We start from the raw sequence: 7,056 nt of genomic DNA, 5'->3' as shown, positions 1-7,056 counted from the left end.
TTATATTAACTAGACTCATGATTAATGTGGGATTATGTTTAAAATTTACAATTTCAGTTTGGTTTTGGTACGTCTTTAAAAAGTGATGAAATTATAAATAAATCAACCTATTAAATTTTATATACAAAGACTATTACAAAGAAATATTATTCCAAATAAATTTTTGATTAATAAATGAATATTAAATAATTTTGTACAAATACTATATTGTTGAGTTTTTTATCATTATACTCTAGATTTCTTTATTCAAGTATTCTCTTTAGATATTATAATCAGGGATTTAGATAATATATTAAAAATATTTCTTAGGGGACAAGGAGATAGATCAGTGGATAAAGCACTTAAACTGCACAAAAAAGTGAGGGACAGAGTTTAGATCCCCACTACCTACATAAGAGTCAGAAGGGTGTAGTGGCATGCCTGTAATCCCAATACAGGAGGAATAGAAAATCTAGGAGTGTTCCGTGGGCAAGCTGGCTAGCTAGACTTGTGCAATTGATGAGCTCTAGACTCAAAGAAAGGCTCAAAGAAAGGTAAATGAAGCTGAGAGTGATCTACGAGACACAGTGTCAACTTCTGACTTCTACAGGCACATGCATACATCATTCCATGTGCATACATACACATCTACAGACATGAACTCACTCATACACATGTGAAACAACAATATTTACCTCGACTTTAAAACCTCTAAAATGCATTTGATAAACACATCTGTCATATAACACTTTATCCATAATGGGTACACAGTAACAGTACTCTTCACTTTACATGTTCATTTGGTCAACAATGGACCATGTGCATGTGCACTATTGAACATGCATCTAAAAGTCCTATTGTCTAATATTTACAATATACTTTTTCTATATATAGATGTTTCTGTACACCAAAGCGAGTGTGTACAGTTACCCACTCAGTACTGCAAGATGCTGTACAGATTTATATACTGGGTGCTATAGGCCATGCCAGGAGTCTAAGTTCACTAAGACAATCTCACAGTAATGAAATACCCTAAATGCATTGCTAGCATCTATCTCCATGACTACAAGATGCATGATTCATCCTCTTTATTTCCATTTCTACTGGAAGAGTTACTTTAAGTAATTTTTACTGTAAATTCATAGAATTTTTAAAAGCAATTTTTGTAATTCACATACATTGTTAACATTTGGCTTTGGATAAAATATTCTACAGCTGTATTTGTATTATACATTAAACAGCCTATAATCTGAAAAATTGCTTAAAACTCAAAATTCCGTAGGTGGAAAAAATGACATATCAGATTACAAAACACTTGAAGTCTATGTATTTTAAGTTAAAAGTTGTGTCCTGTTAAAGTTAAATGTTATTTATAGTTACTAAAGTGCAATTATAAAGACAAATTACTAATAAATGCTAAGATTTGAACAATTCCCATTCCCTTAGGAGCACAAACACACTGGCTTTTACTTGGGATCCACCTCAAGGATATTTCAAACAGTCTGAATTGCTTTGAAGAGTCTAACCAAGGCCGTCTGAAAGCATCTGTAGATCAAAGGTTTTGTGGTTGGGTTGGTGTTCATTTTTCTCTTTTGGTAGTATGCAAAGTTCCTTCCCATACAAAAGACATTAGAACATAAGGGTGAAGGATCTGTGCTGGCACTAGCTCATCCTTTCCATGTTCAATGAGTTTTGTAGGTGTTGTCTTCAGCAATGGGGCCTTGCTGTCAGTTCATGGAGAGCAACCTATTGTCTTGCCAACAGCCTGGGTTGTTTGGAGATTTCCATGGGGCCTCTTTGGCAAACAACTCAATTGGATGTAACCCAGTCCTGGTACTGGAAGCTTCATCTGGTGACGAGATGGTCAGTTGGAACTCCATCTCCCTCATTATTTGGAGACTACTTTAGGATTGCTTTCATATATTTTAGGAAGTTTTCATTGCACTAGGTTTCCACACCACCCCTCAAATGCCCCTCCACTCTAGCTGCTTCTCTCTGCTTTTCCTTCTTCAACCCCATCTCCTCTCCCTCCCCCACCTGATTCTTCCTTTCCCATCCTCTTCACTCCCAGTCCACCCATTAACTCTATTCTATTTTCTCCCCCTAGGGAGATCCATGTGTTCCCCAGCACCACCACCAAGTCCCTTCCTCTGTACCTAACCTCTCTGAATCTACAGGTTGTAGCTTGATTATCATTTATTCTACTATACTCATAGATCAGTGCCTTGTTCAGTCATCATCAGAGAAGCTTTCTGCTGTAGCAGATGGGAACAAATAGAGAGACCCACACCTAGACATTACACACACACACACACACACACACACACACACACACACGCGCGCACACACACACACACACACACACACACACACACACACACACAGGGAGACCTTAGAATGACTCTAAATGAGATGTCTCTATCAAATCCCTCCCTTCATAGCTCAGGGGATATCATGGAAGAAGAGTCAGAAAGAGTGTGGGCACCAGAGGGGAAGGAGGACACCAGAACAAGGCCCTCTAAATCAACTGAGCAAAGCTCATATGAACTAACAGAGACTGGAGAAGCTAGCTAGCACAAGGCCAACATGGGTCTGCTCCAGGCCCTCTGTGTACATATTGTAGCTTTCAATTTAGTGTTTTTATGAGACTCCTAAGTGTGTAAACAAGTGGGTCTCTGATTCTTGTGCCTTTTCTTGTGACTCTTTTCCTTCCATTGGTTTGCCTTGTCTGACGTTATTGTGATGGTTTTTGTCTTATATTTCATTTTGTTAAAAAATAAATATTTGTTTAAATTTTTTTCTTAAGAAAATTTTTTATTAATTTTACATACCAATCAAAGATCCCCCTCTTCCTTCCTGCCCCTCCAACTTCCCCCTCCCAAACCACCCCCCATTCCCTCCTATAAGAAGGTAAGGCCTCCCATGGGGAGGTACATTTAGTGGAGGCAGGTCCAAGCCCCTCCCCCTGCACCAAGGCTATGCAGTGTGTCCCATCATAGGTAGTGGGCTCCAAAAAGCCTGCTCATGCACCAGGGATGGCTTTTGATCCTACTGCCAGGGGGCCCCCCAAGCAGATCAAGCTACACAACTGTCTCACTATGCAGAGGGCCTAATCCAGTCCCATGCAAGCTCCACAGCTGATGATCAGAATTCTCAATTATACCACAAGGACACATGCTCAACTATGTTCTTAGCATCATTATTTGTAATAGCTGGAACCTGGAAACAGCCTAGTTGCCCCTTAAATGAAGAATGGATTTTAAAAAAATGTGGTACATATACACAACGGAGTACTACTCAGCAGTGAAAAACATGACATCATGAAATTTGCAGGCAAATGGATGGAGCTAGAAAATATCATCCTGAGTGAGCTAACCCAGACTCAGAAGGACAAACATGGTATGTACTCACTCATAAGTGGATACTAGGTGTAAAGCAAAGGAAAATCAGACTGCAGCCCACAGATCCAGAGAAGCTAGCTAACAAGGAGGACCCTAGGAGGGATGCATGGATTGTCTTGGGAGAGGAAATAGATGAGATCTACTTGTTTAAATTTTTTTTTTTTTTTGGTTTTTTGAGACAGGGTTTCTCTGTGTAGCTTTGCGCCTTTCCTGGGACTCACTTGGTAGTCCAGGCTGGCCTCAAACTCACAGAGATCCGCCTGGCTCTGCCTCCCGAGTGCTGGGATTAAAGGTGTGCGCCACCACCGCCCGGCTACTTGTTTAAATTTTTAAAAATGTTTTTGTTTGAGATACAAGTCATATGAAAGCAGAAGACTGACACTGGCTGGAATATAGTGACCCGCAGGCAGCATGTGCTTCTCTTTAACTACATCTACAGGCTAGATCTGTCTGTATTCTTTGAGGCACGGATAGGAATCAGTCTATCAGGCACAGAGACACAGTTCATTTCCTCTTATTGAAATTCTAAACACTAGTTTGAGATTGGTAAGTTTTATTAATTTTTAAAGAATCTGCTAAGTTATTTTTAAATTACCTCTATCTCATGTCATGGACTTATAAAAATGTTTGGAAGTCTGACAGATCACCAACTTCAAAATGTCATACTTCTGTTAAGTTAATGCAATACTTCTTTTTAAAGCGTGGCAACTGTTATAGTATGCAATATTATTAGTTACAAATACTTACACATTTGGCTTCATATTGACTCTTTCAAATCATTGTAAGGCATCCTCTAAAATTAGCCAATCTCTAATCATACAGAGCCACTTGTAAGTCAGGTTTTGCAAGTTTGCCCAATAAATCTCTTTTCTGACCTAGACATTATCTTGCTTTATGTGTTCCTATGTCAGTGTAATAAACTGAGGATTTAATTCAATATTCACATTATTAAATTTTCACTTGGCCGGGCGGCGGTGGCTCACACCTTTAATTCCATCATTTGGGAGGCAGAGCCAGGCGGATCTCTGCAAGTTCAAGGCCAGCCGGGTCTACAGAGCGAGATCCAGTACAGGCACCAAAACTACACAGAGAAACCCTGTCTCAAAAAACAAAAACAACAAAAAAAAATTTTTTACTCATGTATTAAACAGTATTTTCCATATTATAAAAATTAGTATTCAAGGATCTTACAACATTTTAGTGGAAATAATGCAAACACATAGGAATGAGACAAAAAGGAAGAAATTATAACAATGTGTATGCTTACACATTTAATTTTCATACCTCTTGATTATTAAATGAAGTAATGTATATGAATACCTATTGCATCACTCTAAATCTATAAAGTTTGTCTCTATCAGGAACTTAACAGAATGTGTTTTTTCAATATTTTATTCTTTGACTCATTCAGTTAATTTAGGTTTGAGGTCCCCACTGAATTGAAAGTAAATGCAAATGGGTGGCTGAGGATGAGTCATGGTATTCAACATTATTATTAATCTGAATATTAAAAAATATTGTTTGCAGTTGACACTCTCCCAGAGGGTCTAATTTGTGGCATAGAAAATAAGATATTGTTGGTAAATAAAACTACTTAGAAATGCAGCATATCATTCAATTAAAAGTTAAGAAAAGTCTGCACAATAAAATCCAAGGAATGAATTTGGATATCCAGAGAACCCACATAAGCCAAAGTTTTTCTTTAGTCACAAAGTTACATACTAAGAATGTGAAAATAGGATGACCAGCAAAATAAGCACAATTGTAGATGAATGTACCCAGGACAGACGATACACTCATACTTATGGTAAGGTAAAAAATTTATTTAAATGATACAACTTATTTATTTGAGCCACATTTTTCAAAAATAATGTTCTGTTCAAATATATAATCTTGGGAAAAATATAATGTTATATATTGTCCTTCATAGGTCATACCTTGTTTTTTGTCTCTTTAGACCAATTTCAGAAAACTCATCTCAGGTTACTTTATGACAAGGGCCATATAGCAACTTTAGAGCAACACCAAAGTGATTTTTAAAAGTCTAGGAGCTTGTGAGACCATTAGTATTTAATATAGATTATAGACAATTCATTTTGTAGGCATTTAACAGGTCAGAGACTAATATATGAATTATCCCATTGTATAAGAATAATGTTTGAAAATAAACCTGAAACAATGTACATTTTTTCATTGTTCGCAGGCTTTGAAAAAAAAGGAGAGAATGGAATGAAAACATCTGAGCCCTCACAAATTAACTACCTGTTAACCCATTGATGAAACTGTCTTGCTGGAGAGTTTTTTGTACTCTAACATTTCATGTTACTTAGAAACAATTTCAGGGGTAACATCTGTTTTTATTATGTGTCTCTAAACTCTAAGGACTTTCTCCCAATGAATATAACTTTGTGTCATCAAAATAAAAAATGTTTATTTCGTTAGTTTATGATCACTATTCACAATGTCCTTAAAGGAGATGTTTCTGAAATTATATGCAGAAATTGACTTGACTTTAGCTAGGAGAAATTTCTAAATAGTTTTTGACAGAAAGTACAGAATAGCAATGTGGTCAGCTTTGAGACTAGAATCAATTTTTCTTCCCACAGCAAAAAAGTACATAGAAATAAATGTATCTTTAAAATGTCTTTAAATGTTATTTATTTACTTTTTGTTTATGGGTGTTTTCCCTGTATCTGTGCCTGTGCATCACATGCATGCCTGGTAGCTACAAAGGATAGATGCCGGTATGGATCCCCTGGGACTGAAGTTACAGATGGTTGTGAGCTTCTGTGTGTGTGTGCTAGAATTGAACCTAAGTCTTCTGGAAGAGCAGCCAGTGCTCTTAACCACTGAGCCATCTCCCCAGCCCTCTTCCAGATCTTTAGGTCTTTGCACAACTGGGTGTGTGTCTTTGGCACATTGCTGCTCAAGGCTTTCTCACCTTTGCTGCAGCATTATGATGCCGATTTCCAGGAATAATTGTTTCCCACAGTGCATAGAATTCACTCGTTTGTTCGCTGGCATTGAATGTCTGTTATTGGGTAGACACAGAAGGTGTGCTCAGCTCCTTCCCTCCAGGAGTCAAACAACTAGTAGGCCTTGTGAGCAGTCACAGTGAAGGTACCGTGTGTAGGGAAGACACAAGAGAGTAGGCACTCAAGTATGAAAAATATATTCTTATACAATGAAGATTGGGGTTTGCTCTTGCATTTACAGGAGTGCAAAGAAGACGGAAGAGATTGTTAGAAAAGAGGTTTCAGGGCAAATAATGAAGGACATTATGGCAGAAGCCAGAGTTTACACTCATCTTGAAAGCTCCCAGCAGTCTTTGACAGATTTTATGAATGGAATGATCTTCAAAATTGGGGGGGGTAAACTAAATCTCAGGAAGTGATACTTAATGACAAATGAGAAAAAATTGCAGAGATTTAGGATCTATTAGGAAGCTGGTGTGGTATTGCAGTTTACCAAGGCCTTTTTAATGGGTAGTGAAACTACATTTACATTATAAGATGACTGTGAATGAGAGCCATAACTATTGCAGAATTGGTATAAAATTGATATGGATAACTATATTTGTCTATCATTTTACATATATTGACACATAATAATTGTGAATATTTATTGTGATGTTTTAATTTGTATCAATATCGCATAATGACCAGGGTGAATATAA

Source organism: Peromyscus californicus, unplaced genomic scaffold, assembly GCF_007827085.1.
Source record: "Peromyscus californicus insignis strain IS unplaced genomic scaffold, ASM782708v3 Scaffold_11__1_contigs__length_118956290, whole genome shotgun sequence".
Taxonomy (NCBI): Eukaryota; Metazoa; Chordata; class Mammalia; order Rodentia; family Cricetidae; genus Peromyscus; species Peromyscus californicus.
The sequence above is the reverse complement of the archived record's forward strand: the minus strand, read 5'-3'. Positions refer to the sequence as shown.